Source organism: Palaemon carinicauda, chromosome 21, assembly GCF_036898095.1.
Source record: "Palaemon carinicauda isolate YSFRI2023 chromosome 21, ASM3689809v2, whole genome shotgun sequence".
Lineage (NCBI taxonomy): Eukaryota > Metazoa > Arthropoda > Malacostraca > Decapoda > Palaemonidae > Palaemon > Palaemon carinicauda.
Genome location: NC_090745.1, coordinates 86761382 through 86772729, shown reverse-complemented (window position 1 = coordinate 86772729; position 11348 = coordinate 86761382). Strand labels below are relative to the sequence as shown.

The following is an 11348-nucleotide window of genomic DNA, read 5'->3' as shown; positions in this document are numbered from 1 at the left end:
TCTTTCTCTAAAAAGAAAACTATTTAATCAGATTGTCATACCAGTATCAACTTATGCATCAGAAACTTGGAGCCTTAGAACATAAGCTAGTTACAACTCAAAGAGCTATGGAAAAAAATAATGATGGTAATAACACTAAGGGACAGAAAAAGATCAACATGAATACAAGAGCAAACTAAAGTATAAGATATTACAACAATAAAAAGAAATGGACATGATTAGGATACATAATGAGTAAGACATATGAAATATGGACTAAAAGAATCACAGAATGGGTCCCTTAAATCACAGAATGGATCCCTTAAGATTACAAACGAACCTGGAGAAAGAAGAGAAGTCGATGGATTGGCGAGCTCAGAAACTTTGCTGATATACATACATACATACATACATACATACACACACACACATATAGGCCTATATATATATATATATATATATATATATATATATATATATATATATATATATATATATATATATATATATACTGTATATATATATATATATATATATATATATATATATATATATATATACATATACATATATATGTATGTATGCATATATACATATATATATAAAAATGTATATATATATATGTTCATATATATATATATATATATATATATATATATATATATATATATATAATATATACACAAATACGGTAGTATATACCTATACATATGTGTATGTATATATATAAAATTATATACACATACGAATACATATAATTATAACACACACAGACACACACACACACACACACATATATATATATATATATATATATATATATATATATATATTTATAATATATACATACATACATACACACACACACACATATATATATATATATATATATATATATATATATATATATATATATAATGTAAATATATACATATAAGAAGCATAATATCTTACTCCAACATGGAAATGCATGTCAACTAAAACCTTCTATTCAAGAAATTATTTTTAAATGATAATTCTTATAAAGAATGAGTTGCTATATATATGCAATTTAATATATATGAATCTTTTCTGAGTTATTAAATTTATGAATTCTAACATCTTTTCATATTTTCTGAAGTAAAAGATGGACAAGTAAATTTTTGGCAAAAAAGTGGGGTGGGGGGCTATAACCACCCAGGCACCCTACTCCTAATCCCAAGCTTAATCTTTCCGCTCGAAGTAGTCTTCATTTCCCGTTCAGCAATTATATTGACCTACGAAAACATCGTGATATCCTCTGTTTACGGTGAGAGAGAGAGAGAGAGAGAGAGAGAGAGAGAGAGAGAGAGAGAGAGAGAGAGAGAGAGAGAGAGAGAGAATGTCGTTCGCTTGATCATCTCTTAGCACTCAGCAGTACAGTTTCAGCCGCTGCCCTATCAACATCCCGGTTGTTGATAGCTCAATCCTCTTTTGCAGTTTCATTGTAGAAGAAAATCGTATAAATGTCATTATAATAAAATAAGTCTTATTATCATTCCTGGACTTTTACAAGGACATGTTGCACAGGATACAGTGTAAACATGTGAATACAGATATTAGTTTTATCTAAAGTGTAATGAATGCTATCTCTGTATCAAATTCTAACGTGCAGTATGCATGCGCACACAAGGATCAAAATTAATTCCCAAAAATTTGGAGGAACTTTGCTCAACCTATGAAAGCCATTCTTGAAAACATTAATAGTAAGTACAATCTTATTTTGTCTTTAATAGACGACCGTTATAATGGACTATACCAGCTTGTACAAGAGTATACGAATTTGTAGTCGTCATACTTTAAACGAACAAACGACAGGAAAAGGACCAGTTAAAATAATTACAGATGACGTAATGTCTTCAAATAAATTCTGTTATAATGTGCTATTTTTCAAAATGTTTGTTTTACAAAGAGTACAGTCATATCTCAAGAAATGTTTTATCACGTCTGTGATAATGACTCTGGCGACAATATTTTATCTTTATTACAAAAGAAAACTTGCATTGATGCTCAGGGATTTTGTTACCCAACATTATCTAATGCGTTGCCTCATTAAGATTAAATTCGGTAAAAAATAATTCCCGCAGAGATTTTGGGTTTTGGTGGGCTGTGCTACAAATTACTCTATCAAATTGCCGCAATGACATGTTTTCTTCGACATCATTCAATTTACTCGGCATGTTTAACAATGCACCTTGAAAATTACAACGATTAATGCAGTCAGTTTAAAGTGCTAAGAAGTTTGTGCAGTATATGATTTTCCCAAAGCATTATCTGAACACGAGAACCGTTGAAGTCACCAAGCAAATCAAGATTAAACGCCTATAGTTTATGATTGCCTGCACTCGAGTGCACAGCTGATGACAGGTAATGTCACGAGTTATGTGAATCTGCAAAGGTCCACCGAATAGTGATTTGGAGAATTGACCAAAACGAAATCCTTGCTCTTTCAAGAACTTCTGCTTTCAACTATAGTGATAACTACTTGGACTTCAGTGGATTTATAAATTAACCAGTGTACGCAACCCGTCAAAAATACAGCTGACTGACTATTCAGATAGATATGCACACACACGCAATCCCCTCTCACCAGGGTATGGCTATTCACTCCCCTCTATCCCACGAATGGGGAGAGCTGGTGGTGACGGGACATACATACATACATACATACATACATACATACATACACACACATATATATATATATATATATATATATACATATATATATATATATATATATATATATATATATATATATATATATATATATATACATATATATATATATATATATATATATACATATATATATATATATATATATATATATATATATATATATATATATATATATATATATATGTATATAAAGTAGTCGGTCACTTGCTCTTTCTTATACAGGAGAGATGCTCGTATGCTTCAATTGGGTTAGATGGAACGGATTTTGTATTTTTTTTTTTTTGGCAACAGTATTTTTCAAAAATATATCATACATATGCTTCTGTCCACGATAATAAATATTGGCATCTGTTAAGAGGTTCTAAAGCAACAGCAATAAGTTATGAACTTTAAATTTGTGTGATCTGGATCTACATTCAGGTTTGTTACCAAGCGAAAAAAAAAATCTCATCTCTGAATGACTTTGGGGTCACTTATAAGTGTTATTATTAAGTTCCTCAAAATGTCTTTAATCCAAGAAGATATATCGGATATCCAATGGAGTGTTAATATATCTCAGTTCTGAACCCTACTCCAAGTCGTCCTAAACCTGATACAGATCGGGGGCAGTTTCTTTAATTACGAACTTGTGTGGCAACTGTGGGTGTGGTTGAAGGCGGCAGCTATGAGTGCTTTTTTTTTTTTATTGTTGTTCTTCTCCTTCTTCTTCTTCATCTATGGGGTTACACCGTGGCCACGGTTACACATCACCGTGTACTAAATTTCTACCATGACCGGCTTGATTGTATGCAAAAAAAAAAAAAAAAAAAAAAAAAAAGATGAGCTACCGAGATTCACTTTTGTTACGTATGGTTAAATATCAGAATGATCCACAAAATAAAATGGGTTATGGTTTGTAATAAAGAGAGAATGTATTATTTATCATTATACAACCCAAGGTCTATGATACAACCAATATTTGATGTTTATTTCCGTATCACTCACGTGCCAAACAGGACTAAGGTGACCTTTCTGCGACCTTTTGTATTTGATAACGTACGCTTCTTGCTGCGTGCGTGCGTGTATGCGCGTGTTTGTGTAGCATGCAGGAATGTTTGCTTTGAGATAATACTGGTGTTTTGTACATTGTGAAATTTTTAGCATTTAATTAAAAGAAAAGAATTAATGGTGTACAGCACAGTCAATGTAAGTGGTGTGAATTACTTGTCAAATTAGCTGACATAATACATACAGAAATTTCCTCGGAAATGTAAATAAAACAATAAGTTCGTTAATGATGAGACGGAATGTACGAAAAAACGAAAAAGATAAAGCAATAGACAATTTCCCATATACTGTATAATAAGGAGCAAGTGTAAGGATACACCCACACACACACACACACATTTATATATATATATATATATATATATATATATATATATATATATATATATATATATATATATATATATATATATATATATATATATATATATGCATATATATGTATATATATATATATGTGTGTGTGTGTGTGTATCTTTCCGGTTAAGCTCTGCTCTCCCCGTCCCTTGGGTAGGAGGGAGTAGCCATACCCTGATGAGAGGGAGGTTCATGTATATGCATATCTATCTAGATATTTAGCGTCATCATTGATGGATCGTGTACACTAGTAAATGAAAATAACCCCAAAACAAGCAAGAAAGTAGTTATCGAAGAGGCAATAGCGCATTCGTGACATCATCACCTGTTTGGCTCCAACAGAAAACGAGAGTACTGTAGAAAGAGTAGCGGCCATCACCCCCTGCCCTTAACAAACTTACCCGACTGCATAGTTTTTTTTTCTTTCTTCCACTTTTTTATAACACATACGTAACTTGCTTTATATGGCTGGAAGTTCACTTGCACTTTTCCGTCACATTTTAAAAATGTGTGTAAAGTAAAGGAGAAAAGATCTTGTTTCTAATATAAGTTACCATCTATAAATTCGTTAGATCAAGTAAAGGTGTATGGTTACGGACATTTTTTTCATTAATTCCATATAATATTTACAATACCTTTGTATGAAATGATGCGAATATTGAAAGAAAGAAACTTGGATTTATTAAACCCTTTTATAAAACTTAAATTAAGGAGAAAATAGCACACATTAGTTTGACGAAATAGGACATTGAATTTTGAAAAAAAAAAAAAACTAGCCATAGGTTAAACATTAGAAATACGTTAAAGGTATTAGTTACATACAATTCTAAAAAAAAGACTCAAAAAGGGAAACTTATACACATATCCTGTTATAAAAGATGAATAACTTTTACTCTGGATACCTTTACTGACCTGAGAAGTTACCAGCAAAAGGTCGCCCGCTCTTTCTTGTTCCAGATGCTTCTCCTCTATTCCCAGTTAGAGATCACCAAGATTAGACTTAACTAGAGCATCTCGTGCATGCACGAAGTCTATCTTCTAAGTACACGATCTCGTTCTCGGCCTTTCCACGTGTGCTTTATGACAAAGTAGGTCTGACACATTAATTTTATGTGGGAATGATATTAATGAGAAAAATTACGAACATCATTATAATTATGAAAGTTTCTCTGATAAAAAATGTATAATGATATGATGATCAGAAAATTTTCACTTATTATTTTAACGTTTATATATCTTTATGAAACCAGTTTATATCTAGATTAAATATGAATATTTCACAAGATCTTAAAAGAATTTATATATTAGTTTAAGGTCAGCAAGTACATTATCAACTGGCATACTTCGTCAATAGCCAGGTTTCTCAACTGACAGGTGAAGTTGCAAAATCTGCCTGATTTAAGTGTGTCTGATTTGTCATGAAAGATATATTTCTTGTTCTCAAACATTCTAAAGTAACGCCAAGTAGACAATTGCACTAGAATTGATTTAACGACAAAAGGTTAAACAAATACTGTTGTGCATAAAGGTTAAAAAGAGACGGGTAATGAGGAGGTTACATATCCAATTAAAACTCGTGATGTGTTCCCTTCCTCAATGTAAATATAAATATATACAAGTGTTTTTATGTATAAATAAGAATTCTAAAAACTTCAAGTGATAATGTTAATTCCCCAGCAGTTACTAAGTTAATTCTACCTCCTTCTATAGGACTATTGAAGGAAACCCCTATTTCATTTCAAATTCTGCAATATATATATATATATATATATATATATATATATATATATATATATATATATATATATATATATATATATATATACATATATATACACACACATATAAATATATATATATATATATATATATATATATATATATATATATATAAACTATATTAACGAGGCAGCATTGGTTATCGTAATATTTCAAACCTTGGATAAACTCACCACAACGCTGGAACAATGTTAACTGAAAAGCAGACATTGAGACCCTAATAGTAAAACAAAATCTAACATATAATTGAATAGATAACCCAATTATCCCACATCTATATAAGATAAGAGGGTGTAGAAAGACTTACAAGGTTTATAAATAATTAATAATCTAATATATCCCTCTATGAAATAATAAATCGCCTCATTAATGATTCAATGGGTATTGGTATTCAGATAAAACTATATGAAACACCCAAAAGGGTAAATGGCAATTCTACAATTAAGGAACAACATTTCAATAAATTGTGTTGTAGACTATTTTAGATTTTGATCTCTCTCTCTCTCTCTCTCTCTCTCTCTCTCTCTCTCTCTCTCTCTCTCTCTCTCTCTCTCTCTCTCTCTCTCTCTCTCTCTCTCATATATATATATATATATATATATATATATATATATATATATATATATATATGCACATATACAAATATATATAGATAGATATATAGATAGATAGATAAAGGTGGGAAAAGATGCAGACAAAGATGATAGATAGATAGATAGACACTGGAAAGTCTATCTGCCATTTACCCTTATTAGTGTTTCCTATAGTTTTATCTGAATATCAATACGCATTGAATCCTATCTCTCTCTCTCTCTCTCTCTCTCTCTCTCTCTCTCTATATATATATATATATATATATATAGAGAGAGAGAGAGGGAGAGAGAGAGAGAGAGAGAGAGAGAGAGAGAGAGAGAGAGAGAGAGAGAGAGAGAGAGAGAGAGAGAGAAATAGTCTACAACAACTTTTTAAAAGGTTCCTTAACTGTAGAATTGTGTAACAAAGCGAAGTCGGTCGGTTTTTTTTCTTGTCAAAATTCAAGGAAACATTATTTTCTTGAACTAATGACCTTGAAATGATTTTTTTCCTACATTCCAAAGATAATGGGTGATTTAAAAAAATAACGCAAAGAAGAATTATTACCTAAAACATGGTAAACATGCACCTTTCTTAAATACATTCCCGGTATTCAATAATTAATAATCTTAATTTATATCTATACTGTGCTTCCCGATTATTCATGAGACATTTACCATTATCAAATTTCGTCTCGACTACTTTATTTAGAGGATATCCACCATAACGATTTCAGTCAAGATACTTCTGAAGCAGTAAAATCGCATCTTCATTCAGGTTAAGTTCTTGCACTAAGTTTTGTTGTTAGCTGGCCAGTCCTTAAGGAACAACTGATTATAGCAAATATTTCCAGAGAACTCAAACGAAAACGTAGCATCTCTGTTACTGTGCGCGATAAGAAAAATACTTGGATAAAGTTGATGTCTCGTAACTTATAGGCTACATGGAGGTTTTTTTTCTTCTTTTCTTTTCCCAAAAAGGAATGGGTTCCATTTTGATTTGTTTTAAGTAGCAGTGTTAAAATGGATACGCTTTTATAACAATGCTTTATCTCTTTCGTGGATGGATGACCAATATTACTCTCATTAACAGTTTTCGATATGCCAAATTTTTAATGGAATTTCTGTTAACAAAAACCTTTGCCCGAAATTGTTCTATTCAAAACATTACATAAATATAGACAATAAACTTATCTGACTGTCTTAAATGAATTAAGAATGATTGTTCGAAGATTGAAATTTCAATCATATATGTATGAAAATCTTTAGTATGGAAAAGGAAAAGGACTTCCTGAAACTTAAGAAATGACAGCAGAGGCAATCAAGTGTTGCAGCACGCGTAAAAAAGTTATTTTTTTTTATGTCTCACCTTCGAATCACCTGGGACCATCAAAGGACACTTCCAAAGGGCTTCCATGCGTACTAAACCATGACTCTACCGAGATTTTTTAATTTCCTTGAATCGTAAAAAATAAACCAGTAGACTCAAAGTACTGGTCACCATTGCATAACAAATGCACATCATTATACTTTCATACGTATATACATCCTGCGTGACTTCCCTTGAAAAATAAAATAAAAATCACGACGGTTTATATTTCTGTGTCAAAATTCTTAGTTTTTCGAAAAGGGAAGCGGACCTCTGTTCTCTGTGTATAAAAAGTGTTCCTCCTACTGCTATTCTATTTTCAGGAATATAGATTAGTTTAAAAACAAAAAATAATGTGTTATATCTGATAAAAGTTACTTCCAATTGTTCTAGTGTTGTTCTTTTATGATTATAAAAATGAATTGAGATTATTTTTTTCATTAATGACCTACACATTTATGACGACTGCTGTTCAAAATCAGTATACAAAGTAAGCATACATTTTGTCGATAATCTTGTGTTTATCAACATCCACATTTCTGTGTACACGTTACGTAAATCATCAAACGCTTTAAGATACTTCTGCAAATAATCCTCAGCAGGGCTCATGCGTAATCAGCATCGCCAACTATCAATTAATAATTGTTCAACTAAATATTTATTTCTTCAGAATTCGTAATTCGCGTTTCTATCACTAAAACGTACACGGATAGATATTTCCCAGAAAAGCTCGAAACTCGAGATGAAAACATTGTTTCGTAGTATGAAGTTGACAGTTGATGTAAAAGAGAGACGAGAAAATACAAGATAATAGTTACGTGACTATCTATCCACGGTAGAACTTCAGATGACTAAAAATCCATCTAAAGAACGTGACATGTTCCAAAGATAAAACATTCTGAGACCATCGTTTCCTTACAAATGTCTGATCTTGGCAGGATATTCTTCTCATGTTTTAGGAAATGACCGATTTGTATTCGCAATAGCACAACCTTGAAGGAAAGGCCGCCATAGGAACGGCCTTGCAAACTAGTTATCCTTTGGTTCAGTTTAAGCAGCAATTAGTGACAAATTGTGTCAACAAGCTTAATTGCTTTTTATGAGCAGGTCTATTACTAAGCTAAATGTCGCACACCTGCCATGATCCGTATCATCATAATCTTCAGTTTGTTTTATTGCCTCATTTTCCCATCTTAATGAAAATGCTGATGAAAGTGGTGACCGATTATTTTTTTTCTAGCCCAGAAAGGGTAGTAGGTTGGCCAGGGCACCAGCCACCCGTTGAGATACTACCGCTAGAGAGTTATTGGATCCTTTGACTGGTCACACAGTAATGCATTGGATCCCTCTCTCTCGTTACGGTTAATTTTCTTTGCTTACCCATACACCGAATAGTCTGGCCTATTCTTTATACATTCTCGTCTTTCCTCATACACCTGATAACAGGGTAAAAGATTCTTTAGATATGGTTAGCACCTCTTCTAGGAGAAGGACACTCCAAAATCAAACCATTGTTCTCTAGTCTTGGGTAGCGCCATAGCCTCTGTACCATGGTCTTCCACTATCTTGGGTTAAAGTTCTCTTGCTTGAGGGTATACTTGAGCACTCTCTCTCTCTCTCTCTCTCTCTCTCTCTCTCTCTCTCTCTCTCTCTCTCTCTCTCTCTCTCTCTCTCTCTCTCTCTCTCTTTTTTTTTTTTAATGGCGTGTTGGGCAGGCTTAATAGAAGGGCCATGGATGCCTGGTGGTTAATCAAGAGGTTGTCTTTTCCTTATATGATTCTAATTCTTCTCAAACCCATCCTTACTGTCCTCCCTTCAGTTGAAGCGGCTATCCTGGAGAGTATTTAGCCTTGCAGGTTGTATCGGCTCCTCCATGTTGACCAGTTTTTCCGACTTTTTTCTATAGTCTATGGGTTTGGTCTTCTTCTTCTTTGTCTACATCTTTTCCCACTTCTATGTGGGGTCGATGTTTCTGGTCAGCTTTCTCCATCTACCTCTGTCCCACACTTCATCAACGGGTTTGTTCAATCAATTTATTTCCTTAAAACAGATTGTTTTTTGTTATCATTCTTGTTAATTTAGTTGTTAAGTATGATGTCTCTTATTTCATTACCATTAATTCTTATCCTCTCTGGAGACATTGAGCGAAATCCAGGATCAGGACATCCTAGATTTCGTCAATGTTGTCTACTCTATTGCAATATTCGCGGTCTTCATGCAAATATTCAAGATCTTACAGTTGCGTCCAGACAGTATGATATTCTTTTGTGCTCAGAAACTTTGGTTTCTAATATGAGACACTCATCTGAGCTCCTTATAACTGGTTTTAAGAAGCCAATAATGTTGAAACGTGATGCCATCCCTTGGGCCAGGGGAATGGCGGTGTATATTAGGACTGAATACCCTGCTTCTCATAATTCCTGGTATGAATGTGGATGTCATGAGATTCAGGTAATAAAAGTTTGTGGCAGGCATAACAACTTCTATTTGTGTTTAATCTACCGGAATCCAAACATGGATGGTTCTATCTTCGATTGTCTTCTTACCATTATGGCTAAGATACAAGACGATAGAAAGGCCTCTTTTGTCTTTGTTGGTGATTTCAAAGCTCACCATAGGGAGTGGTTAAGTTCTGTTTCTCCTACCGATCGCCATGGCTTAAGAGCTTTAGACTTTGCCTGTGAATCAGGCTGTCAGTAAATCGTAGGTGATGCTACTCACAGGTGTGGAAACTGCTTGGATCTCGTATACGCTGACTCCCCGGGTTATAACTAGTAAGGTTGGTTCTCCAGTAGGGACCTCTGATCATGCCTTGATTTCATTAGTAGTAAAGACTGAGCAGCCTGTCCCTGATGTATCATACTCTAGTAAGATTTATTTGAAATCTCAAGCAGACTGGAATGGGATTTTGCATGATCTTTTGGGCTTGAAATGGTCACAATTGTATAGTAATGTTGATCATGTTGTCCCTTTGAATGAGAATCTAGTCAACATAAATGATAGGCGTATCCCTTCTCGTGTTCTAAGGTACCGAGTGAAGGACAAACCACGGTTCAAAGATGATTGTAGACGTGCTTATTTGGAGAAGCAGGAGGCCTATCATCTTTGGAAGGGTAACATATCAGATTTGACCTGGAATAACTATACTCAGCTTAGAGCTTTTGCTCAGAGAGTTTATGCTTCAACTGTAAAGAATGCGATCTAACCACAAAAGAAACTCTTTCTAGTGCAACTCAGGAACATAAGTGGTGGGCTACCCTTAAATCTGCACTCTTTGGTGTAGATGCAATAGTTCCTCCTTTACTTTTACCAGATGGCTCAGTCACTCACTGTCCAAAGGAAAAGGCAACCCTTTTGGCTGATGTGTTTGGCAGTAAGCAGAGTAATGAGAAACTCGAAAACTCGAACTTCCTCATTCCTGTTTCCTGACGCTAAACTAACTAGTTTACCTGTTCGATCTCGTGAAATTAAAGCTTTGTTGATGGACCTTGATGCTTATGGAGGTGTAGACTCAATTGGTATTTTTCCTTTGTGTATTATATAAA

General features: G+C 33.4%; 1 protein-coding gene across 1 annotated transcript in view; it reads left to right on the top strand.

Annotated features, from left to right (window-relative positions):
- Positions 1-1387: 1387 nt before the first annotated feature.
- LOC137614699 (putative N-acetylated-alpha-linked acidic dipeptidase) overlaps positions 1388-11348 on the top strand; it is a 49949-nt gene continuing 39988 nt past the window's right edge. The window contains exon 1 of the mRNA XM_068344386.1: positions 1388-1703. The gene's annotated coding sequence lies outside the window, so the exon portion shown is untranslated. The remainder of the gene's footprint in view (positions 1704-11348) is intronic.